General features: G+C 44.1%; 1 long non-coding RNA gene across 21 annotated transcripts in view; it reads left to right on the forward strand.

The window, feature by feature from the left end:
• The window catches only part of LOC140647363 (uncharacterized), a 69,098-nt gene that overhangs the window by 10,225 nt on the left and 31,773 nt on the right, over positions 1 to 27,100 (forward strand). For 17 of the 21 annotated variants that reach the window (XR_012040724.1, XR_012040723.1, XR_012040726.1 and 14 more), the window contains 5 exons: positions 1,924 to 2,110; positions 2,270 to 2,537; positions 4,363 to 4,486; positions 7,927 to 8,578; positions 8,840 to 13,726. This is a non-coding gene — a long non-coding RNA (uncharacterized lncRNA). Of the gene's footprint in view, positions 1 to 1,923; positions 2,111 to 2,269; positions 2,538 to 4,362; positions 4,487 to 7,926; positions 8,579 to 8,839; positions 13,727 to 27,100 lie in introns of those variants that run through there. The other 4 variants (XR_012040720.1, XR_012040721.1, XR_012040734.1 and 1 more) reach the window with 4 other exon arrangements.

The raw sequence follows: 27,100 nt of genomic DNA on the forward strand, positions 1-27,100 counted from the left end.
GTTTGGGGGAACAAAGGAAGGCTGCAAAAGCTGTCAAAGAGCTGTGTCTTGCCTGCCCCTTTGGGCTGGTCAGTTACTTGGAGTGTGTTAATGCTGCAGTGAGCAGGACATGAGGAAATTAAAAAAATGCTTATCTGTGCTGGAAGCATTTGCAGCAAAGACACATGAATGTGTCTTAGGGGAGGACACAGAGAATATATTGTCCTGCTTATATCAGTTGCCCCTTTAAAAAAGACTCGGACAGAACTCGCAGTAGCTCTAGATGTCAGGCAGGGAGTTGTCCCATCGCAGTGAAATCTGCAGCCCACCAAGAATGGGGATGGGGTTAACGTGGGTCTGAGATCCAAAAATAGCTTTGTGACTGAGCCTGTAGTTCGCAGGATCTCCTCTTCCTTAGTGTGATTTCACGTTAGTTATCGCAGCTGTAGCAGGTGTGGAGGTTGAGGAGAGCCCCAAACCTGGAGTGCTGCCCTTGCCCATGGAACCAGACTAAGGCAGGAAGAGCTGGTCTAGGTTAGAGAGAAAATAGGTGGAAAGAAACCTGCCCATTTTGCCAGAAGTCGGCAATTCCATCTGGTATTTTAGAAATGCCTCCCTTTTTACCCTTGCACTATCTGCATTAGCAGTCTCTGAGCATTGCCTTCTGGGCTGAGGGAGAGGAAGTCCGTACTGAAGCAAACTGCACCGTGTCTTCTCCCACACCGCAAAGGTCAAGCAGGTCCTGCCAGTACTCTGCAGTTCCTGTTTACGCCATACATGGTGTTCCCAGTTCCTTCAGCACTCATGGTAGTTCCTGCGGCTCTTCCTCGATAACTAACTCCAACTGGCACAGCTGAGACATCAGCAAGATGAATCCTTGGAGAGCAGCCAGCTCTTGCTTTTCTTTTGCACTTGTGTTGCTGATGTCAAGCCTTTGAACGAGGCCTCAGGCCCCTGTTACAGCGCGGGGCAGACGAATACAAAGAGGGGGGTCTTGTCTTGTGGGGACGACACAAGTCACAAGATTTCCAATGGAATGCCAGATTGCAAGCATTTGTTGTGGTCCAAGCCACCGCTTATTTCCTCCAGTGACGCAAACTTGTGTCAGTCCTTTTCGGTGGTTGAGCGCGTGCAAAGGGAGATGCTAACCTCCGCAGCATTTCTCTGCTTGTACATGCACACATGTTTGCGCAAACCCAGAAATGACAGGCTTGATTCAAAGATGACTGGGTGGGGTTGTTTGGTCTGTGGGCTGCCGGAGGTCTGAGCCAGGTGCTGTTGGGCTGGAAATCTCTGGATGAAGATCTGGAAGGAGTGTGGGGTGTGTAGCACCTCACGTCACTGAGACCAGCAGAGGCTGGTTCTTAAACTTCTCAAGCTGCAAGCAAGAGCTTCCTGGCAAGAGCTAAACATTTGCCATAGACATCTGTAACAGACGTGGGAAAGAAATAGCATATTCTTAACTAGCCTATGATAATAATCATAGTCTTGGAGATAAATACCCTCCTGCCAGTGGTTTCCAATGCAATCATTTACAATCTGGTTAAAGCAGAGATTAGGCTTCGTGATTGCATGACATTGAATTTGCCTCCTACTCTGCAAAGAGGAAAGAAAACTCTTCATACTGAATGGTGCCGACAGCTTTAGACCTTATAAGCTATCTGCTTGTTTGTTAAGAAGAATTATTTAATGCTCAATACCCCAGCAGCCTCTTTGCCATTTAATAACAACACTGCTCTCTGATCTCTGGTTTTGATGTAGTTTGTTGGATGTTTTTCAGGGGTAAAACCAGGGCAGGACTATGTGTGAGAGCAGCAGCATAATGGTCATTGTTGTTGACTTGCACTGCCTTACTGAATGTTAATAGTTGAAAATGCACCTGCATTGTACATGCAAAAGGATTTTTCATTTCCAGAATATTCTGTAGAACTTACTGTTTTCCAGGTGACACTGACCCGTCCCTTCCTGTCCCTGACATTGTACAGCTCTTTGAAAGCATCACCCTGTTCCTGTAAATAAAAGCAATTCCCACTGATTTGACTGGTCCAGGAGTAACAACCTGTACAGAAAACCTATCTGTTTTGGAATTTAAAAGTCCTTTTTCTCTGTGGGAATCAAAAATCTAGTACATGTAAGTTCTTCCAAAGAAAGTTGAGTTCTTTTCTTTTATAATTTTTTGCTATCTTTCCATGTAATGGAAACTTGCCCAATGCTTTTCTGGTTTATGATGAAGATTTCTAGATGCTTCAGCAGTAATGAGATTTCCTTGGTTTTCTTCTGTTTTATATAGGCAAGTGCACATAAGCTGCAGTTCTGACCTGACATCCTCAGCAAGACATGGGACGACTTCAAAAGCCTGTACCTAAGCTAAAATATTTGGTTGAGATATTTGCCCCTGCCACCTGCAGCTGTAGGGCTCCTGTGCAGAAGGACTCCACGATGCTGAAATGGATGTGGCTATGGCCCAAATAGCTTTTCCAATAGGAACCTTTGCTCTTATATTTGGGAGAGAATGTTTCTACAGAGCCAAAGCACCACATGCTTTGATTTGCCCTGGTGTGAGTTGGAAAATATGACTAAAATTACTGTAAACATTTTCTTGCCTGCTAGATTTTTTCCTTCCACTTTAAAATATTGTCTTTTTATTTCTTTAAGTCTCAGATCTGATGCTTGAAATAAATGATATTTTTTTTGTCTGATTCCCAGAGGTTATAAAGAAATAGATTCTCTGCTATTATAAATTAATTAAATTACAGATCAGACTGAAGTGTTCCTACAGGTGCAGAAAGCTTTTCTCTGCCTTCCTAACTTCACCAATCTTATTATCTGGCATGACAAATTTCCTACAATTGACCTACCAGCTTTCCAGCAGCTAAGTGTATGGCCAGTCATTCTTCTTAGCAAAAATCAGCCAATCCTTTTTTAACATGGAATTAATGAAGTGATGAAAATTTACATCAGCAAAGGATTTATCACAGTATTTTACACACAGCCTTACTACTGAATTAAAGACATTGAATGGTTCCATAAATACCAGGCATTGTTGATAATCCAAGACTTGAAGTCTTAATTCTGCTACTTCATAGTTAAGCTGGTAGAGAGTAAGCATAAAAGAGAGATTTTTTTTCCCCTTTAGCTCAAAATATGCTTATTTTCTTGCTCCAGTAAAAAGAAATTATTACTTGAGCAAAAATTATGATAATGCTAATTGGTGATCTAAGAAATCTAGTTTTTTTAGGCAGAAGGTTTTCATTGTATGCAACAAAAAGATATTCTGGTATCCCTAAATCTTTCCTCTTTTATCTTTGCATCTGCTATACAGAGGAGTCAAGTGTCAAATGCCAATATGCATACGGCTAAATGGGCCAATGAGTCCTCTTCTTGTCTTCTTCACTGACTCTGAAGTCTTTATTTCACTTTAATGAGTGGAAGCTGGAGGTAATTCATATGGCCTGACACCTGACTGATCATCTATAGCTTAAATGAGACCCTGAAGAACATGAGTGTCCAGAATGAAAGAATCTTTGTGGTCATTGTGAACATACTCAGGAAAACTTGACAGTCCCAGAAATAGCATTCATAAAATATATACTCAGCAATTATTCATTTTTTCAGTCGGATGGGTGGGTGCTGTAGGGTGTTGCTATTGCACACTATTCCAAATTCTTTCCTGGTGTTTTTTTTTAAAAAACACACGTGGGTTTGTGCTCTTACCATTGGATGTAGGTGGTGTCTGTGTAAAGTAATCATTGGAAGAGAGTGAGAGCGCACAGGCCGGCAGTGAGATAAATAGTAGGTGCTACCTGGACTCTAATTAAGCCAGATCAGGATACAGTGAGTGCTTCTGGACTAATAAGCAAAGCCAAGTCCCAAATGTCATAAAGAAACTCTTTCTTCTTGTCTTCTGCCAAACAGAGAGGGCATATCCAAAGAGTCCTGAGAAAATACTGTTCCCTGAACTGTGCCCAGATGTCACCTGGGAGGAAGATAGTTGGCACAGGTCAAACCATGTAAGGGAGCCCAGCAGCACTTCCATGGTGAGGGCAGTCATGGTTCAGTGCGCAAGCCTCTGCCCTGACCAGCGTCCATTTGCCAGTATGGATGTAAGGTTGCTAACCATGCATACTGATTTTGGGCAGAAGGCAGGACTACTGGGCGTTACAATAATTCGGAATTGGTGCATGTGTTAAGAATATACTTAGATTTTATGGTATGCATTTCTGTGTCTCTGGGAAGTCTTCATTCAGGGTCCAGATATGGACTATTTCTTGGTTCCAGAATGATGCTGATATGATGCCCAAACATGCTATACCAAAAAAGACCAAGTCTTTAATATTCAGAACAACTGAAGGATTTCACCTTTTTCTTCTTGTTTTGGGTTAGTGGTTTAAAAGACAGAGGAACTGAGAACTGGCGGCCTCTGTCTTGGTGTAAAATCAGCCCATTCACCTCTGCATCAGACTTTTCATCTCTGAAACAGACATGAAAGCCACCTCTACTTCAACAGGTAACTGGAAGAGATATGGGAGTGAAACTGCTTATTGCAGGCTCCTTCCCAAACCCCCATCTTGGCTCCTGAATTTGTAGACTCTGGCAAGTCACTATTCATGACTTCATAAGAAAACAGGAGATGGGATAGCTTTTTTATGTGTATTTTATCTTCCCAACTACCTAGGAGCAATCAAACGTAGGACCTACATGTCTATTCAAAAGGGCTGCTGTTAACTTCCCTTGGAGAAGCACTCCTGACGCTGGACTTTTGCTATGTGCATGTGCAAATCCCCCCCTGTAAACTGTAGAAATGATAGATTTGGGACAAGAACAAGTAGATCTCTAATAAAAGTGGGTGTTGACTGCCGGCTTCAGCCCAAAGCCACATCCTTTTGGTGCTCCCTGTTCTCTTAGCACCTAGATCTGACCTTGATCTGAACTTAGCATAACTTCTCCGTCCTAAGAATTGCCTTTCTGGGCCCCTGGTGTCAGCAGAAGATATTTCCGTAGCAAAGTGATAGCTACATGCAATTTTGTAATCTTTCCAAGCCAACAGGGTCATCCACCTTGTGTTGTTAATGACTGTTATACTCTTAAAAACAAAAAAGTGTGCTGAAGACAAACTCTGAATGGAGTGATCCATCACATCTGCTGCTGGCCCCATGCAGACTGTCTGTTCAGTGTAAACAGGGCTTATATGAAGAGGATCTCAAGACTACTTGTTGCTAGTAATACTCTGAAATAGTGGATTAAGGCCTTGGAAGGAGTCTTCCTGGGCACATTGTCAAGAGAAGCCTGCAGTGGATTTATTGAGCTCACTCATGCTGTCACAAAACAGTAATGCTGAATGTTGATCTCTTGTGACTGGGACACAAGGAACAAGGGTTAGCTCACAGAGAACCATTCTGGGGTTTTGCAAAGGAGAGGTGTGAGCATAGGTTCATCCCTTTGCAGGACATGAAGAGAGATCTGCACTTGCATGACCTGATGCTGCAGGGGAGTCCCTGTGTGTCCCGGGGAGGAGAGGCTGTGGCCGCTGGAGCAATGAGTTTGGACTAACAGGCTTTCATGTGCTCTGAATCTAGTAGGATTGCCAGGGGAGCAGGCTAGAGTGTTTTTGCCTTGGCCTTGTGGCAAGTTTGGCTTGTACCTCAAGATCGGTGGTGTGCTGGGTGTAGCTACAGTTCTGTGTTCATGTTTTACTGTTGCTTTTGCCTCTCTGAGCTTGAGGGGGGACATGCATAAGGTTCTCGATTCTGGATCTAACACTGGTATGCAGACACCTAACTGTAAGGTGGTGTACCCAGGCATTTGACAGCAGTCGTATTACCAGGCTTTCTCCAGAGAAGGTTCAAGGTTTAGACCCTTGGATTCAGGGACTCAGGAATTCACGGACCAAATCCCAGATCACAGGTCATCTTCCACAGTGAAGCAGCTACAGTTGCATGGACTCTCTTTTGAAGGCTGTTTTGTTCTCTCTAAATGCTGGTGTTCCTTATTTTTAACCCTATGCTGCTATGAAGTAACTCAGAACTAAGTATACTATGTGTTTTCCTTTAGCTTGAACTCTCCAGCTTCTTTGGCCATGCCTCAGCCTTGTTTGGCTCATGTGGGTCTCCTCAGTCCACCTCGGTGGTAGTAATGCTCAGGGGTATGGTGCGGTGGTTTGTCTTGGTGGTGGTCAGGCTCTGAGGCAGGCGTGGTGAAGGGCACTGGAGTTAATTCACACAACCAGCACTTGGAGTACGGTGTGTCCTTTGAGACACACTCACTTTGCAATGGCATCCACAGAAAATACCCACTTGCCCTCTCTCCATATCTAAGAATCTCCATATCTCCATATCTCCATATCTAAGAATCTCCATATCTCCATATCACTAAGAAACTAGAAGCTCTTCCTTTGCAAAAGTGAGAAACTCCTGCTGGCACCTGAGAGATCAACATGAAGAAGATGGAGTTTGTTGGATGAGACGGGGACAAGTGCCTTCTTCATTGCCATCAAGAGAGCCTGGGAGGACCTGGCAAGAAATTCCCCTCCTCCCTTGTTTCTCAGTGGAGGAAAGACAGACATGAGCAAGTGCCTGGATCCGGAGCCCAGCTTAGGCCAAATCAGGACAAGGGCTGAGCTCAGATCCAAATTGTTCTCACTGGGGTTTGGCTGCCAGTGGTGGATATCTCCCAAGATCTGATGGTTGCACGAGTCTTTTGCAATCTTGGCTGGAGATCTAGTGTAGTGGAGACTGTTCAGCTTCATTCTGGTGAAAAAGGCCCTTTTCCGAAGTGAAGAGTATAGAAAACATTTTCTGGAAGTGTAGACACAGGTTGGGAGGAGTAAGGCAAGAGAACGTTTTAATTCAGGGACCAGTATGGAGTAGTAACAAGTGCTGCAAATAGTCCAAGAAAAAGTTTAGGTGGGAAATGAAAATGTTTGTTTCTATCATAAAAAGCTGCTCTAGAAGAGATTCCTGGGGGACCAATGAGCTCATGGGCAGATTTTCCCAGAGGAGGCTGTGGCTCCCCTGCTATTACTGCCTTCTGCAGTTTTTTAAGCAAAAGTCTTTGTAAAAGCAATATCCCAGTGTGGACAGCTGTGACAGCAGTGGATGGTTACCATGACCCAGCAGAGACACAGTCGTGTTGGGAGAGAGTCTAGGCAATCAGGTAGGAACATGCAAATGTGAGGTATCCTCCAGCAAAGTCACCATCAGTAACATAAAAAATGAGGTAGTGTTTTGTGAAGAGAGAACGTTGGCTGGCTGTGTCCATTTGCTCTGTGCTGGGGCCTGTGCCTGTGCGCAAACTCAGATGTCCCCAGGTGCACTGCTGGCCTAAATTGTGTTGGTTTTTTCTGTGTAGTCCAAGACCTACATGCTTTGCTGAGTTTTGTCCCTCAGAGGTATCCTTTTTTTTCTCATCCTGGCTTCATTTTCCTTTGGATTATTGGCCTTTGCCTTAACTCAGTACTGCATGATGGTACGTAGCTCTCACCTTATTTCTAGAAATGGGTCAGAAATAAACAAAAGCTATTGACACTTCTGTTAACATGGTAAAGCTCTGATGACTGTGGAGATTTGGGACAAGGAGAGCGGGGCAGGTTGGGTTCATTTCATGCTGTAGGTATCAGTGACATGTAAACCCCTCCCTCTCTAACATACACTCGCCTCTTTGGTTTTACATTTCTTCAGCATCACTTCGGGTTAGCTATGGTTGCATGTACCTTGTGGATATGGTTTCCCCAGCTGTCTGCCTTGTTTAATCTGCTTGCTAAATACATTTCTCTGGCATCTTTGCAGTGCTTTCATGACAAGTTCTCCAAAATTCTAACATAGTGCAATTGCTGAAAAGACTGTTTATGAGGTTGGGATCTAAAGCACCTTTGAGTGGGCAAGGACTTTCATGTGATGAGATTTCCTGGCTCTGTGACTAACTGTGCTTTTTTTTTTTCTTTTTTGCCAGGTTGGTGCAGTCCTACGATGTAATCAAGTGGTTGAAATGTGCCAGTCTTGAGCTGTGTTTGAATGCTGTAGGGTGTGCTGGGAATCTCAAGGCATAGACATACAGAGATACAGTTTCTTTTCACCCCTGATTTGTCTTGATGCCCAAATAGGCAATGCTCATCCAGAAAAAGGGAAGGGAAGAGGAAAGGGGAAAAATGGGGAAGGGAAGGAGAAAGGAAAGGGGAAAGGAGAAAGGAAAGGAGAAAGGAGAGGAGGGGAAGAAAGGAAAGAGGAAAGCAAAAATGTTTAAAGAAGATGGGATGGCTTTCACTGAAAAGAGAAATTTGTCTGACTTCTTGTTTACTGTCTGAACATACCAGTAGCTTTGCTAATCTCATCCTGATACTTTTATAGTGTGTACTATTAAAGTGCATGCATTTGATTTGAAAAGGAATATCACTTATTATGTAAAAATTAACCTTACATTAAAGTTAATTTTCTAAGTTTGCCATTTATGCCTGTGCATATCAAGACAGATGGGAGCACATATCTCCCAGTACATCGGCATCAGGCTTATCTCTGCATGGGTGCTCTAACTGCAGAGCTGAAGTCCAGCCTCCAGTTTAATCCTGGGGAGTCCTCAAAAGAGACTCCTGCCCTTCTGTATCCAGGTAGGGTGATATTTGCTGGGACACATGGAAACCTACTGTGAAAGTCCTTTCTGTAGGAGTTCATGTTTCTTGTGTTTTTATATTGGGGTGGTGCTGTGACAAGATGCTGCTGGGTACCGAGGGAAGGGAGGATGACGTGGGAATGCACCCATTTGCAACATTAAGTAATTTGGAGTATTACGGGGGGTGCCTGGTCTTGACTATGCAGGGTCTCATTCAAGTTCCCACTGCCTCAGTTTCTCCTTCTTCCTCAAATAACAGCAATCATTCCGCCTACGAACGCATGGGATTAGGGGTGAGTATTAGCAGCATTAATTCATGGTCTTTGTGAGAGCTCCTTCATTCTTCGCCCCACCCCAGAGTGGTTAAACCTTCTCTCTGCCAAAATATAATAAATTGCAGGTCTGGCCCCTAACGATTCCTCGTCCTGGAAGCTAGGGATGCGGGCGATTTATCTCCCACTGATTAAACCTGCAGACAAAAAAGGGCGAATTGCCTGAACTAAATTACTGCCCATGCATTATTCAGCCGGCTGTGGGGAGCTCTGCGGGGGGGGGACAGGCGGAGACCAGCAATCGCCATGGCCCTGGGGTGGGTTCCCGTGGGGTGTGCACCCCACGCCGGTCCCCATCCTCATCCCATCCCCCCCGGGGAGCCGTGGGGCTGTAGATGGCAGCAAAGGCTGCGGGATGGGAAGGAGCAGTCGGGGCTGGTTTCATCAGCTCCCGGGGAGGTGGCGGGTGTGCAGACGATGGCCCGAGCTTTGCAAGGCAGTGGGAAGAGCAGGAGTGTTCACCCCACTGTTGAGGCCGAGAAGAAGACATTGGTCAGGATCTGTCCTCTAGACTGGAGGGAGGTGACAGGAGGGGAGAGGAGAGCACTCTGCATTTGTGTGTGTTTAACCTTATGTTTGACTGGAAAGCCCACTGCCCTGTCCGGATTATCCATATCCCATCTGTACTTTTGCTGCTGTTGGCCCCTCTGTTGGCCCATGTACTCCACAGAGTGGCCCGGAGGTCTTTGCCTCCTCCCCAGGTGCACATGGACCTGCCTGCTGCTCAGGGACAAGAGGGGACAGTGGAGGAGGTGCAGCAAATCACCTCTCCTGCTGCTCTGTTTTGACGGTTGCTAAACTATCTTTTTCCCCAGCTTTGATTATAGTGCCCAACCGTATATGCGGATGTTAAGCTTTTGGTTTTAGATGCAGGTCATGAGGTCTCCCCTGACCTGCACCTGCAATGCCTCAGCCTCTGTGGCTGTTTGACCCTTGTCTCCTCAGTTGGACAAAGAGTCAATGGGTGGGATGTGATGCTCTGGGGTGAACTCCCTGGTATTTGCTCCTAGAAATGATGGAGATCCTAATTGAGCAGGGGCTAATGATCAGTGTGTCACATCTGGCACATGAGGCTGCACAAGACTTCAGGGAGCATCGCTAATGCCCATCCTGGTTTAGGGGTGAGCTCTGCTGGCTCTCCTGACTGATGGGGCAGCTTTGGTGCATTAACCCCATACTACCCTTTTCCCTGCAGGGTGACCAAGCTGGGAGCCATCTTATCCTTTAAACCCATAGGGTTGAGAGATGCAGGTACAGGGGAATGCACCCAGATAAATGCTCTTCAGTGAGCTCGGATGTTGGCTTTTCACCTTTACACTGACCATGGTGTCCTGGCACTGCTGCTGGAGAGCAGAGGGAATTTACCCACTCGGCCGCTCCTTTCCTAACTCTTCCCTGTGCTCTTGGTTGCAATGCCCTAGAAAACTGATCAGGGGCTAGCAAGTGTATTTGATAACATGAAAAACTGTATTTTCCTCTTGGACAATCTGATGAGAAATCCACATTCAATCTTCAGCAAAATCACCTTAAATCTTTCCCTTTAGGCTCCTTCTAGCTTTGTGTGATGTAAGACTAGGGCAGGGGGTGTGCACAACTGCTAAAGAGTGAGCACTGCAGTGCTGTTCGCTGAAATAACGTTACTTGGCAGGCTAAAAATCTGAGTGCAAGCCACCTTTAAACTGTGCCAACTGGCTATTTTAAGTCTGAGAAATAGGCAATACCTCTAGGGTGCTAAAAGTTCAGGAATTCTCTTTATTTTGATTGCACATAATAGAGAAACCAGCACCCTTTGCTCCAGCAAGATGTAAGCAAGAATTGAAAAGTAGCAGGGTCCTGGCTGATGTCTCTCCACGGTGAAATGCATCTTCTACTTCCCAGTCTCCAAGTATGGGAAAGGGTTTTGGGCAGTGATCAGGATCAGGAAGAGTTTTTCATCCCAGAGCAGTGAGGAAAATTGCCTAGCTGTGGGTGAATGTGCAGTGACGGCACTGTAGGAAGTAGGTCGGCACCTCTGTGCCAGGGATGGATGGCAATTCCAAAAGGCTGCGCCAGTGCAATGTGTAACCTCATCCCCTGTGAGTCAGACCTGCCTCATACCCGAATGACTTCTTTCCCCTGGGCAACCCTTATGTGGCATATCATGTCACTGAGGATCATGCAGTTACAAAACCAAGCCTAGCTGAAAACGGGCAAGAAGCACTTTGGGGTCTGTCATTACAGCTCTTCTATAACAGCCTGGGGACTTGCATGACAGGGTCTGGTGTTGGTCTCACATCAGTATCTGTCCAGACTTACTGGAACTGGTTGAACTGAGGGTCATGTGAGGGCTGGATGGATGCAATTGTAATGTGAGAACAAAAAGAAATGGTATTGCACCCATCAGCTCTGGTCCATGAATAAGAGAGATTCCTGGTTTGCAGGATGTGGGGCAATTGTTTAATTATCTCAGTGTTTGCTGGGATTATTTTTCCTTTTTGTCGCTTCTTTTAAAGCAGCATGTTTAAAAACAATGTTGCAGGAGTTGGGGTGAGTCTGTGGAGCCCTCATGCCCCCTCCTGGGGTATGGACCTCCACCAACAGTGACCCCCAAGGTCCATTCCCTGGGGACATCACCCTTCCCATCTCCATGGCCCAAAGGTACCGTGGAATTTGTGTGCTTCTGCTCAAAGGGCCTTTGAAGGAGACAGCGAGTGCTAAGGGAGAGCTAACAAATGATCCCTCCTGCTCCTCCTTGCCCTCCCGGCAGCCTGGGGGCCGCGTGGCTTTAATTAATCAGTCGGCTCATGCAGCGACGCTGACACAAATGGCACCTGCTGTTGTCCTCTCCCACGTAAGTGCTGGTGATAAATGGCACGGGGTGTGCTGGCCAGTGATTCCAGTTGGCCGAGCGGAGATGGATGCTTGTGTCCCTCTCTGTGACGGAGGAGTTAATCATAATGAAGAGTGAACATGTAGGGCAAGCGGCTCCAGCGTGCTCTTCCAAGGAGGGTGCTGTGGGCCAGTTTACAGACAGCCTTTGCCAGTGGTTTAGAAAAGCATAGAAGGGACCCTGTTCTCCCTTGTGTGCCAGCAGTTGGGTTTGACAGAGGTTAGTCACATTTTAGAGGATGTTTTAGATACCTGTGTATGGGAGGCTGGTAGCTGCTGCTCATCCTTAGCCCTTCCCGGGTGCAATATACTATGAGTTCCTCTCCCTCAGCAGAAATGTCCTGGATGGTGCCACCAGGAGTACAGCTCTGCTCCAGCCTGTGGGAGGTGGAGACACTGCTTCTGCCATGCCTGTGTCTGCCAGGCAGGACTTCAAGATGGGTCTAGGTTCCCCAGAAGACATGGGCACTAGGTACATCTTCAGATCCTGCTCACCCAGAAGGTTTTTCATGGTCCTTTTGGTATATCCAGAGGGAGGAGTCCAGGTTGTCCAAGTACCCTGAATCCCCCTTTGCTCCTCTCCCTGCCAGCACTGTCTCACTGTGAAATCCCAAAGCCCCATCCACCATGCATATACCTTCTAGGACAGGAGTTCCTATGAACAGGAGTGTGACCCACCACAGAGCATGTTGTGAGGTGATGCAGCAAGGACTGTCTCTGTGCCTGGAGTGTCAGAAAAAGGGACAATGCTATCAGAGGGCTATGTAGTCCTCCCCACATCTAGACAAGGAGATGTGCAGAAGGTCTGTGTCAAGCATCTGTGTGGCTCTCAGTGCAATTCTTCCCCCAGCACCTGAGCTCAGCCACCGCTTTCAGTGTCAGTGACTAGTAACAGTAAAAATGTTTTGAAAGGAGCCAAGACAGAGGGCACTTACGCATGTGCCCAACTCCCCTTTTGCAGAATTGTTTCACAGGTATCAAAGATACTCAGGTAATGGGATATCTGGTGGTGGAAATGACATGGGGGCTGGAGGAAGAGCATAGTGATGGGGCCAAGGGCGGGCCCAGTTTGCCAAGGCTGAGCTCCGTGGGATTTGTCCTGTCTGTGGTGTAAGGGACTGGGTGGGGAAGACAAAGTCTGGAGCACAAAGCCTCACTCTCTGGTGCTCCGACTGGCTGCACACAGGCTGCAAAATCTCTGGGGTCTCTCTCAGGCCTGGCCTACCAGATATAGAAAGATCATGAATGGCTTCCACTGAGGGATTCATTGGAGCCTTCTCCAGAGGCCAAGGAGGGAGCTTTTAGTGTCTGCGGTGTTTTTTGACTATGCTACGTGACTGAAAAATTGATATTTGTATTGTTATTGACTTCTCCAGGATGATTTCAGCAACCCCTATTAAGGATCTCATTCTTGAAGTAATTCTGTTGTTATTAAGAGTAATCTTTATAAATGATGCTATGCTTCTGCATAATTTCATCCAATTAATCTTACTGTATCAGCTATGATTTTTTTTTTCATGGGGGAGTTGGTGCAGAGTTCCTTGTTGTTTTACTAAAAGAAGATCCCGAAAAGCCTTCCAAGCACCAACTTTTTTCAGCCTGTGCTGAGCAGTGTGATTTAAGACTGAAAATACATGTTTCTGTCTGAAGCTTTTGACAGTGCAATTTGAATGTGAAGAAGTGTCCAGTCTTTTCTCCTCTGACAGCTCATTGTACAGGTCTGTGTGTCAGTGCACCATATGGGGACGTTACCCAGACTGGGGTCACCAGGGCGACCTTTACTCATCTCTCTGCCACTGAGCTGGACATGTGGGGAACTGGAGATGCCGTCTGCATGCCAAATGAGATCAGTGTTCTCAATCTTCGCTTTTCTCTGCTTCGGGACCCATTGATCACTGTCAGTGAGTGTCTGCTGAGTGTCCCCTGAAATAAAGCCTTTTTCTGTTGCTTGCTGTCCAGATTCCATCAAGGGCTGAAAAATCCTTTTAACTTCAGTGGTATTTGGATCTTTTTCTTTGAAAAAGAGAAAATAAAATACATGATTAACTCTGCTCCAAATCCCCTGAAGAATTAGAAATAATATCAGTAAAAAAGGTGGAGTAGACTCAAGAATGACACTGCTCTAGGCACACAGGACAGGTTTTGATTTGCAATGCAGTTGCCATTAGAAAGCAAAGGACTGTGTGGTCTGCAGGCGGCATGTTAGTCAACATCCATGAACCAGTTTGGTTCTCCTGCCTTCTTCTCAGAGTCCAGCTTCTGGCTGCTGTGCAAGATGGGACACAAGATCTTGCACCGGATTAAATGTTCCACAACTCCCCATTCATGTGAAACAGAGAAAGCCCTTTCTTTCCTCTTATTGCTCCAGGCTAGGAGTTGTTGAAACTCGAAGTGCTGGGTGTGGGCTGCCCAGAGTTTTACTGTTAACCTTCTTTACGCCGATGAGAGCTGAAGGAAATTTTGAGATATGTGGGGATGTGCACTCCAGGGCATTCCATAGCCTTGTTACAATGACCCCAGATTGCTCGGGTTTCTGTTCTCTCTTGCAACACTGGACTGCTGGTCCTCCTGTAGCACCGCTCCTAGTTGATGCTGGTGTCCATAAGCGCAGAGATGACCTTGCCATCTCATAGGTGATGCCTGAGCAAGCTGACACAAGGGGTTAGAGTTGTATGGATATCTCTCATTTCCAGCCTGCACTAACCCCTTCCAGGCAGTGGTCGAATTTTCCCTTGGAAAGTAGAAATGGAAAGTGGAATGAGATGGTGGGGTTTGCCCACTTTTCGGTGATCACACATGTTTTCATCCTAGGGTACACCAGACCTGTGGAGCTAGATTAGCAGCATCACTTGTGTTTTCAGCAGAGAGACCTTGATGTGACTTGACTGTGGAAACTGAACTCCTCCTTTGACCACTGTGGTGCGTCTGGGGGCAGGAATTAAATGACCACTGGTGTGGTTTTGTTGCATCAGTTTTGTGGGTAATCAACAGTCTTCATAAGCTACATGGGGGAAAACTCAAAGGTGTATTTGATCCTTAAATAGCTGAGCTTTCTTCATTTTTCTAGAGAGACCTCAAAACACTTAGGATTAACGTAGCACATGAGTGTAACTAGACTTTCCCAGGGTATTCCCTGTACCTTCAGTTCCCACAAAGTACATTCTGGTCTTTTCCCTTTGGGCCACTTTTAAAGTGTGATCCCACTGTAAAGACCCTTTATAAATCAACCCTTATGCCTGCGGAAAGATAATTTAGTACTATGGCACACTAACCATTTTGTTCAGGCACTGCCACCAGAGCCTTCTTAATGAGCTGATGGAAAATTCTCCCCAGGAGAAGGAAAAAGTTTGGAGAGTCGAAATATCTTGAGCAGATTCTTTCCTTGGGCAATATGGCCATGAGTCACAGTGAGAGGAGAGACACTGCCAAGACTTCCTTTCACCCAGTGCTTCCTGACCACTCAGGTGTCTCCTCTCCTGCAGGCTCCTTCTTGTTCCTTCCAGGGATGTGATGGATGCTTTGGAGATCAGAGTAAATCAAGAACTGGCACAGTGCTGCCTTTGCTATCACCTCCTGAGCTGTGCATGACATGGGAGTGAAATATGAGTGTAGAAACTTTACTGGTTTAAATTGGGAACACTTACAGAGCCCCAGATTTCACCTCTTTGTGTAAATCCTTGGAGCTATGTGAAGTCCCAAGAAACAAACTGTCTGTGTTTGCCTTTAAAGAGTCAATTTTTGTATTCCTCCAAGTTCTCTATTTGAGACACTTAGGCTTGATTTCCCTGGAAGTGTTCAAGGTCAGGTTGGATGGGACTTTGAGGCTTCTGATCGAGTGAAAGATGTCCCTGCCCGTGGCAGGGGCGTTGGACTAGATGACCCTTAAATATCCCTTCCAACCCAAACCTTTCTATGATTCTATGATTTTCAGTGGGTCTAAGCATCCACAGGTTCTGTTACTGCTTAGCCATGTACTTTTATCCAAATTCCCCTTTGCACCATGTTCTCCCCAGTTGCAAACTTTGGTAGAACTGTGATTTGGCTCTGCTTATACAAAACCTACTATAAATATACAGCCATTCCCTTGCTTTCTCCCCAGTATTTTTACTTTATTATGTTTCCCAGACGCATACATTTTAAAATCCCTTGTCACGTTACTATCAGACACGGGGGGAAGTACAGCCTGCTGCGTTAAATCACATAGTGGCAATGAGCCCAAGCAATACTCAGTGGTGCATGGATGTGCCAATTAAGAATGCATCCTACTAGCACAGTCTGGACACTTTTCTCCTTCAGAGGGGTCTGATTGTTTGCTTGCAATTATTTGGTAAGTCTAATGAGGCTGAAAAGAGGTCAGATCACCTGTAAATGTCTTAGAAGTGTGGAAGCAGATGTGAATCTATGTCTGTAAAATTTAATGTTCCAAAGACTTCAAAGTAAAACAGAACAATTTCCCTGGAGTCCTGACTCTGCAAACTGAATATAAAAATAGTTGTCTCCTAGTCTGCATAACCTTTGGGACTCTGGAAAGAAACTGCATGCCAGAATCAAAGACTTGTTGCATTCAGTCTGTCACTTGTCAAACCCAATGCTGTCATTTCAGAATAAATACTAATATGCTGACATTTCTGTTGATCATGCCCTTGCTGTAGACATCACTGCTGGAAAAAAAACCACAGGGCTAATGATATTTTACTTTGGCCACAGGTGGTTTCTACTGAAATTAGTGGCTAAGCTTCCATTGATTTTCCTAGAAGAAGGACCAGGACTCTTGCATGTGTTTATCAATCACAGTAAACTGTACTTTATGCAAGATTGAGGTTACAAAGACTGGGGCTTCCTATCTCTGTCCTGGGAAACCTTCCTATCCTGGAGAGATAAGGGACATATATGAGCCTTAGCCCTTGTTTGAATCAGGCCTTCTTTCACCTTGGGAAAGCTGTGATGACCTGAGCTGGAGAATAAGCATAAGTTGAGTTGAGTTTGCCACTTTAAAGATTAAAAAGGACTTGCCTTTTTAATGTTGCCTCTTGTTATTACATTATTAGTAATTATCTATAGCATTGTTAGTCCTTTGTGAGTTTGTTTTAGGCATGGAATTAACATATAGGTTACTGACCCTCCAAACAGCTTAGCTCCTAGACAGACAAGGGAATAAGCGGACAATATTAGCAACTCTAGTTTACAAAGAGAGATCTAAGCATAAACTTAGTGAGACCTCAGGTTGATATATGTATAACAAGAAGCATTCATATAGTCTCGGGGGCTAATCGCCAGTGCCAGATTCAGGAGGTGCTAGAGATACTTTATTCCCAAAGATTTCTGAAAATATTTTGCACTAACTTCCCTTAAAATCAATAAAGTCCAGCTATGGAGCATTTGAAGATCTGTCTGGGTATCCAAATTTTTTTAAATGCCTTTGAATTTTGGCCTAAAGTAGCTTTCCTAATGTCATATCGGGTATTTCTGGTGGACTGACACAGGAATCCAAATTCCTGCAGTCTCATTCCAGTACTTTACAACTTCCTATCCTCCCCTTACTTTACACAGATATGAAATAGGGACACTTGTACCCATTCAGTGTCCTTGAAGCTTTGTAGAACTACGTTGCACAATGTTTGCAGAGTGCCTGGAAGATTTCTAGTTGAAAAAGCATGGTACTGGAACTAACACCTTTTTTCTTTCTTCCGCTTTCTTTTTTTTTTTAAAGAGTTATAAATCTACTTGCCAAAGTTACATCCTTCTGTGGCTTGGTCGTTGGTCAGTTCCACATCAATGTGTTCATTATATAATATGCTGATGTGGAAATTGCCGGAAATTATTGCTTCCTATTACATAACTGTTGCTGCGTATCTGATGTGTTTTCTGATGCTCAGGGGAACAGAAAGAGCGGTGGCTCTAATTGCTGTTACACTTTTTGCAGATGCTTGACTGTAGATCGTCATTAGCTTTTAACAGTTGCACAACATGATTTTCTTGAGATGTCCCAGGTTTTTCTTGAAACATCTTTGTGTTTACAGGTTCCTTTACTGTCCCTATAAAATCAAAGCTGGTATTTGTATTTTTGCATAGGTACACTGGAAGTTGTGGAGAGCTAGATCCCCGCATTACACAGGGATCTCAGGCAATGGGATCAAGCAGCTTAAATCAAGTGTACATAGGGCTCAAACATGCAATGGAGACATGGCAATTGAACCCACTGAAGTGTAGGAGCTGAGCTGCTGTAGCTCTCCACAACCCCCAGAGCACATGCTCTTGATCTGATGATGAGGTCAAGTCTCTTATCTTAAACTTTGATAAAGAACATTAAAGTTACATTATATTTCCACATATCTGGAGATAAGCAATCATATGGACGGTCTCCACAATTCAGCTGATCACTGATAACTAATGAAGCCACTGTTTCTCAGCTGTGTGCACCAAGTCCTTGGTGATATTAGTACCCGATAGGGCTACTGGCTTCTGTGAAGTGGTATAACGTCAAGGTTGTCACAGTGGCAGCCCACGTCCTCTCTTTTAATGTACTGCAGAACTATTATACAGCAGCATCAGGCTAAATTGTGCCAGTGGAAAGTATGACAGTTTCACATTTCAGCAAACTGAAATCAGAGTTGTGTGCATAGATTTGAGTAAACTTTGAAGTTCTCAGCCTATTGTGACAACTGTAATGAACCCAACCAGAGCCTATGCAATAAACTCTTGTGGCACAGCTTATAGCACATGATCCAGCAAACACTTAATCAATCAAATGTGGCATGCGACTGGTGCATATCATTTTGGGAAGACAGTCAGCACATTTAAAGTTTTCAGAGGCAAATAATATGCTGCATCTAACAGATATAACACGTAAATATCCAGTAACAAGCAAGAAAAATAATTTTGCCAATTAGGAACTGTTAAGTGCTCTTGGGATGTGTTGAATATTAATAAATGAGCCTAGTCAAAATTCAAGACCCTTTGTAGTAGGTGTTTTATAAACCGTATAGATAGGATAAAGACTGTCTGGCCTAAACTGTCAGACCAGTTATCCCCAGGGAATTCAGCCCCCTGAGCAGGAAGACAGGGACGGAGAGCAGAAGAAACCCCCCATAATCAAGGAGGAAGCAGTTAACAGAACTGCTGGACACTCACAAGTCTATGGGGCCAGATGGGATCCACCCAAGAGTACTGAGGGAGCTGGCGGAGGAGCTTGCCAAGCCACTCTCCATCATTTATCAGCAGTTCTGGTTAACAGGGGAGGTCCCAGATGACTGGAGGCTTGCCAATGTGACGCCCATCTACAAGAAGGGCCGGAAGGAGGATCCAGGCAACTACAGGCCTGTCAGCCTGACCTCGGTACGGGGGAAAATTATGGAGCGGTTCATCTTGAGTGCGCTCAACAGGCATGTGCAGGCCAATCAGGGGATCAGGCCCAGCCAGCGTGGGTTCATGAAAGGCAGGTCCTGCTTGACCAGCCTGATCTCCTTCTACAACCAGGTGACCTGCCTAGTGAATGAGGGAAAGGCTGTAGATGTTACCTACCTGGACTTTAGTAGAGCCTTTGACACTGTCTCCCACAGCATTCTCCTGGAGAAGCTGGTGGCTCATGGCTTAGGTGTGTGTACTCTTTGCTGGGTAAAAAACTGGCTGGATGGCCGGGCCCAGAGAGTTGTGGTGAATGGAGTTAACTCCAGTTGGCAGCTGGTCACAAGCGGTGTTCCCCAGGGCTCTGTGTTGGGGCCAGTTCTGTTTAATATCTTTATCAATGATCTGGATGAGGGGATTGAGTGCACCCTCAGTAAAATTGCAGAAGATACCAAGTTGGGCGGAAGTGTCAATCTGCTTGAGGGTAGGAAGGCTCTGCAGAGGGATCTGGACAGGCTGGATCAATGGGCTGGGGTCAATTGTATGAGGTTTAACAAGGTTAAGTGCTGGGCCCTGCACTTGCATCACAACAACCCCGTGCAACGCTACAGGCTTGGGAAAGAGTGGCTGGAAAGCTGCCCTGCAGAAAAGGACCTGGGGGTGTTGGTTGACAGCCGGCTTCATATGAGCCAGCAGTGTGCCCAGGTGGCCAAGAAGGCCAACAGCATCCTGGCTTGTATCAGGAATAGTGTGGCCAGCACAAGTAGGGAAGCAGTCGTGCCCCTGTACTCGGCACTGGTGAGGCCACACCTCGAACACTGTGTTCAGTTTTGGGCCCCTCAGTACAAGAAGGACATTGAGGTACTGGAGCATGTCCAGAGAAGGGCAACAAAGCTGGTGAAGGGTCTGGAGAACAAGTCTGATGAGGAGCAGCTGAGGGAACTGAGATTGTTTAGCCTGGAGAAGTGGAGGCTGAGGTGAAACCTTATTGCTCTCTACAACTACCTGAAAGGAGGTTGTAGTGAGGTGGGCGTCAGTCTCTTCTCCCAAGTAACAAGCGATAGGACGAGAGGAAGTGGCCTCAAGTTGCGTCAGGTGAGGTTTAGATTGGATATTAGGAAAAATTTCTTTACTGAAAGGGTGGTCAAGCATTGGAACAGGCTGCCCAGAGAGGTGGTGGAGTCACCATCCCTGGAGGAGTTAAAAAAACATGTAGACATGGCACTTCAGGACATGGTTTAGTAGGCATGGAGGTGTTGGGTTGATGGTTGGACTAGATGATTCTAGAGGTCTTTTCCAATCTTAATGATTCTATGATTCTGTGATTCTATGATTAAATGCATTAACATGTGTAAGGCAAGACACCAGTGTTACCTTCTGCTATGGGCTTGTGGCCTATTGCCTTGCCCTGACTGACAACTGAAAAGACGCAGCTGGCCCATGTGTTTTGCAGTTCAACAAGTTTGTGCAGCAAATCATACATATTTCATCTGAGACCTGCACGCATGCCTGCATGCACAGTGCTTAGGGCTTTGAGATGCTTCAAGTGGCTCTGCTGGGTGGTGTGAGTTGATACAGCAGGTAGACAGCAAGGGGAGTACAAGAGCCAGGATGGGCCAGGACATCAGGTTTCAACACCCCCTTTAGCACACTGCTATCAGATTTCCTATTGAGAATTATACACCTGTGATCAACATTAGAAGGTGATTAGGAAACACTGCTGCAGGTATCAATAACACAAATGACTTTTTAGTGTCTAATATCAAATTAATGTAGACAGAAGAGTCACTTTTATTTCTGTCTCTTCTAGTGACACATAGTTGAAACCGAATCATATTGCAGAATTTGGTGCATCTTTAAAGTAAGAATCCACTTTCTGTAGGGCTAATAATCTGCCTCACACAGTAAGATCATAAAATCATGGGATGAATCCAGCTTGGAAGGGACCTCAGGAAGTTTCTTGTCCAACCTCCTACTCAAAGAAGGGTCAGCTATGAGAGCGGAGCATGTTGCTCAGAGCTTTATCCCATTGGGTTTTCAAAACCTCCAAGGATGGAGAGAGCACAACCTCTCTGAGCAGCCTGTTCCAATGCTTGGCTGTCCTCATTGTGATCTCTTATTGCTTTTTGAAAAGTGTATTTCAAGAGTATAATTCTGCTTGCTTTCTTCAGACCATCCCATCCAGTCACTGCACTGACACTAGTAATCTGAAAAAGGTGGACAGATCCCTCAGATTTTAGGTAAGGGACAGAAGTGTTTGGAGTAACACAACACATAAGCAGGAATATTTGGTGACCACCTAAAAGGCCCATGTCAAAGGAAATCAGGGATCTTAAGAGCAGGAATTAAGAAGGTATCTGAGAACATGCTTAAGTGGGTTTTGTTAGAACTAAGTGGCAGCATTTCTTAATAATTTTTTACAATGTTCATAATTTAAAAGAAAGCTGATTTTTTTAAGTGCCCTGGAATGTACTTTTGTTTGTTTACCTTCCATTTTTACAGGAATTAGAGGTCTGAGTAAGAGAGCGAGTTGTAGTCAGGGAGGGTTAACGTGATTAATGTGGTAGGTCAGGTGATTACTGTATCAGTAGTCATCTACTAGTGACTGTGACCAAGGAGCTGGAATCACATCAGTGCCTTGCTAGTGATTTCTGCAATGTCTTTGGGCATGTTTTTAAATTTTTTTTCAGTTCCTCATGCAGAAAATTATGCTGCTTGCTTTCTCCCTGTATTTGTCATGTCTATTTAGAAAGGTTTTTTGACAGGTAGTATCTCACAATGCTTGTGTGAGGAACCTAACGCAAAGGACCTTGTTCTTGGAAACCTCTATGTCCTACTGTTGTACAAATAATAAATAGAACAAAGTGCCACACTAGTGCTTAGCTCATGCTGAAAGGATTGTTTTAAAACAAACATTTTTTTAGTGTTGGATTTTTTTCCTCCTTTCACACCTGAACTCTGTGTGCTCCAGAGGCCTCCTCTACTCCTATCTGGTTTTTTTTTCCCTCTAAATGTATGAGGAGAGCCATTGCATAGGAAAACTTCCAGTCACTTTCTCTCTCACAAATCTTTCCTCTGCAGGTGCCTTAGTGAAAGTGAGGGAAACTTCATGGCTGATCCATTTGGAGTTATAGACGTGCTCCACTGGGTCATGTTTCCTCTCAACTATTTTTCCTAGGCTTTTCCTGGCATACTCTGATTGCCTTTTATGTCAGACCCAAGAAGCAGAATACTTTTGCTGACTTCTCAAAATGTTGCCAAAATCTCTATGTAGGAGAAGGTCACAGGTGAGCTGAAAGAGATGGCATTTAGCTGGGAAAGTGCCCACCAAGGCTAACCGCAGGTCCCCAGGACTTGAGGGCTTAATCCTCTGTGATATGATTTGTGAGCTGCTTTGTGGGGGATGAAAGGAGGAGGACCGTCAATTCTTGCATTTCTTCCTGGAATATTACAGCATCATTTCCTAGACTGTTTACAAAACCTGTCATCAAATAAGTCTGCATGAGGAGTATTGAAGTAAGCTAGCTTCCCCAAACCCCTTGCAAGAGTAAGGAAGATCATCCTTTTGAGACACTATAGTTAGGGAATCTTATAAAAGTATTGAAAGTTCTTCTTCATGTTTTTTCCCAGAGTACCCTGGATTTCCATCAGTGTATTGCTTGAGCAAGTCATTCATTTTGCAAAACAGGGTCAGAGGGTTATACATGTACCCCTGTATATACCTGTCTGTTGAAACCCTGAGGACCAGAGATGGTGCTGCTAATTATTCAGGTGGGGTTACCTATAGAAATCTTGCCTTGAATAATAATATTTTGTGTCTACTGCTTCTTAATTTAGATTGTATTATTTGTTCTTGCAGTGATAATTAGATAATGACTGGTTATTTACAGTTCTGAAATAAAAGTACTTCTAATGGTAGGCTGCGGTTCATCTGTAAGTAATAGGACTCCATATAAGAATTATCAAATCTGATGGCTACAGTGCTCAAGACTTCATTTAGAACTACTTTAAATTTATGCCCATATAAACCTCATGATGGTGATGAGATAGTTTATGGGTCAGCACCTGATACTTGATTGAATATTGAGTAATACCTTATTCCAGGGGATGCACTATTTCCTTCAGTCAGGCGTGAAAGATAGCTGCAATGTCATGTAAAGTCATGTCTTAACAGCTGCTTGTCATCATTGTGCATAAGATCCTTATAATCTCAATCTTGTTTTTCCTCTATTTATAAAATTCAATTGAAATAGAGATGCTCTGCTTTGGGTTAACATAAAAGAGAGTTTGTATTGTCTCAGTATTGCCCACTGCCTGATGGAGGGATGGAAGCATTATGAATAGTAGACCTTAAGAAATCTAGTTCCTTACGTGTTTGTAAGGAACTTGTTGGAGGATATGAGTGGTACCATCTCTGTGGATTCTTGGTATCTAAAATAAATTACTGCCTATTGACCTTGCTGTCATTAAGAAGTCTTGCTCCCTTACTCAGCTACCTATATCGAGAAAATCTGTAGGAATGCAGCATCTCTGAGGTTGCTATTCCTTTGCCACATTCAGTTGATGTTAGTGAAGGACTGTCTGATGGAAAATTTGGTTATGCTAAACCTTATTTATTTAAGGAGACAGGTTAGAAAGAAATATAAACTTTGGGATCAGATTTTTCAAACCAAGTAGCTTAGACCCTTTCATCTATAATGTATGGTGTATTGGTGACATATCATTTTCTACATGGTGCTCATGATTTAAACCAAGAGTAATATTAATGGGTTTAAAAGAAATCCAAGCCTTTCTAAAATGGTCTACCAACAGAAAACTTGGAAGCAGGTATTGGATTAGTGAAACTGAGGTATAGATTGAAAAAAGCCCTTGATAAGACCATGGTTCTTCTACTCTAACTTGTATGTTCCCTTCTGCTGAAGCCCCAGCAGCAGTGCTAACATGAATGCAGGTGTCGTGCTCTGGTAAGAGCCATTCTGGCCACAGACATTGAGACCGCATTTGGCACCTCCTTCTGACTGAAATGCACGCGATTACCCTGTGAGGAAACTTCAGTCTAACTTATGTGAGCAACATTACTACAGAGTTGAGTGTAGTTTTTCAAGCTAGATGTTGATGATTCTTGTCTATGTCAACAGATCAAGTGCTGAGCAATAGAGGAAAGAATTTTCAAGGGAAAATATGCTCATAAGCAGTAGTTGCCAGGATATTATAATGCTCACAGATTCCTTGACAAACCAACAAATATCTTGTCTTTGCACATAAAAAGCAAAGACCTTTGAATGGTAGAATTTTAGTTTCATATCGCACCAACACTTCTCTAACAACACAAATATAGTCACTGGCAGGACTGAGATTTTGATCACTATCCAAACTGCTTAAGCATTTTGTTTACCTGCAGTTACCAATTTGTTGAGAATAGAATCACTCAAACATGCAAAGTTTTACTGCAATAAAATAATAAATTAAGGCAATTGAGAGGCTCCTGTGGAATCTTTATGGCTGTTCTTGTTCTTATAGTGGCTGTCCTTTAAGGCTTAACAGTATTTTGTACAGCCTATAAAGTGTGAAATTTAAGTATTGAACACAAGGGGTGTTCTACTTAAACTGTAGGAGAATCACAACACAGGCAGGTCTGGAGTCAAAAGGAAAAATGAACTAGAAATACTCATAAATATATTAAACATGCATTGAGAGAGAGGTGGAGGTAGACGAGGCTTGTTTCACCTATTTATTCTATTTATAGAGAATTCTTTGCTTGTGTATATGTCAATATATCTGCATTTCTAACACATACTTTAACAGAAAAGCACGCTGTACTGATGATTGCTAGGGCTATGCTGGTATTTTTCAGAGATGGGCTACAGGATGAGGAGTCAGAAATGGGGCAGTGTCGAATAGGGTTATTTATTACTTGGTGCAGAAATGTGGCTTACTGGATGCCAGCAGGACCAGCTCAACTCTATATGCTTTGCTTTGGGTGAAGGTGGATCTTGCTGATTATCCCAAGGCTGCGTGATTTGTTGCCCCTAGGAAGCTCATTTCTCTATTAGCCTTCATTTTAGTCCTAAATGTACTTTGCTTCTGTGTAGGACTGTCTCAAGGACTGAACAAGTGTTGTATACATTGTGTTTCAAAGAAACATCCTGTCATCACTAGGTCTGAAAAATCCTGCAGCTTTGAGCTGTGTCACTCACAGGGCTGATTCTGTGTCTCTGTCTGAACTGAGTGTGTTTCATGTCCGGATTCCTGCTTGCAATCATTTGTTCAGGACCTGACACAGAGATTTTTATCTTAAGTCCTGCAGTTGCCACATTGATTTGGTGCAACAGTTTCAGATGTCTAATTATTTTTTTTTTCAGTATTCCATCGGGTTGGAATTTGATTGCATAATTTTAGCACTTTTCTTCTGGCAATTACACGGTATGATTTTGCAATTTGTTCAATTTTACCACTCTGTTGGAGAATGGCTACGCTTTTTCTCTTTTACAAACAGGGAACTTATGTTTAAAAAAGAGGTTCAAATAAAATAGATAATAACTACAGTATACATCCCAACAAAATAAAATAATCTTTTTGGTAAATCTGTGTTTCCCTCAGCTTTGCCATAAGGAATCTCCCAATTTTGCTTGGCTGTGAACAACGTGGAATTTGTTAGTCCATATGTAAGTCCAGTGTAGTTGTGATCTGCCATATCATATTCGTAGTTGCCAGCTGTTAAATGATATAACGAGATAAGCTCGTTGTCACTTCTAATAGAAAGCACTCTGGAGCATTTCTCCGTCTTTCTCACAACATCAGTAAAACATTTTTTTATAGCTAGGGTAATGTTCCTCCAACCATGGAAATAATTAATGAAAGTATACCATTAAACCTAGTTTGTTTCCAGAGTGCTGCAAGCCTGTGTGGGAACAGATCAAGGCAGCCTCTGAAAGACACTGTGAATGCACATCTCATATCTTTATGACATTATTCATGAAGGTATAATTTTGGTTTGAATTGTGGTAGGTTTGTTTTTCAAAAAGTGTATTATGAATGAGCTTACAAATACAAATTTTCTTTAGAGGTTTCAACAAAGCACACGTTGAGAGCAGGATTTGTGTGACAAGTGTTTTGTATAACACCACAACGTTTGACTTCCTTTATTCCCATTAAAAAATCTGAAGAAACAAGTGTCTTCAGTGAACTCATCGTAAGGGGTTTTGGGAAAGCGATGGGCAAATAATGGTATGGCACATGCAACCATACATAGATATTGACACTGACACATGCTTGAAGACACAGACAGTGGGACTGCACAGATATTGTTTCCCAGGAACTAGTTATGGGGGAAAAAAGAATGCTGTGATGAGGAGGGACTGGCCATTGAGATTAGTAGAAGAATATTTGGAGAGCACAGCCTCATACAGCCTTATGAGAGGAAACAGGGTAAACTAGATCTTGATCAAGCGGAAGCACTATCCTTGATCTGAACTCATTCCTGGTATGATGTATTTGGAATTAAGGATCTAGACCTGTGGGTGGAAATTGTTGCTTTTAGAAATATGTGGCAGGGGTGCAAGAAGGTGTGAAGTTGGAAGGTGATTTTGAGAAGGAAAACTGCTGAAACCTTGCTGACTTCTGCCTTGTCCATAGTATTAAGCTCAGCTGTCATAAAACTATGACTCTGCATCACCCTATTTGTGCCACTAGCCGGGAGTATTTTGGGCACTTTTGTTCATGCTGGCCACATGTGTTGTTGTGGTGCAGCCGAGAGACACGGGGTCCCGCAGGATCACCCCTGCCTCTCTGCTGGGTAGTTAGCTCTCCCTCCAGTCTGCCAATGTACCCACATGTGAATTTGTACCCTCATTCAGTGCTGAGGGGTCAAACAGGAGGCTGTGCTTTGACTTGGATCATTTGAGTGGACCTGTTTACGCAGGAATTACCCAAGCAGGTTGGTTGGTAGATCATAGGAGTAGCGACTTCAGATGGAG

Source organism: Ciconia boyciana, chromosome 2, assembly GCF_034638445.1.
Source record: "Ciconia boyciana chromosome 2, ASM3463844v1, whole genome shotgun sequence".
Classification (NCBI taxonomy): domain Eukaryota; kingdom Metazoa; phylum Chordata; class Aves; order Ciconiiformes; family Ciconiidae; genus Ciconia; species Ciconia boyciana.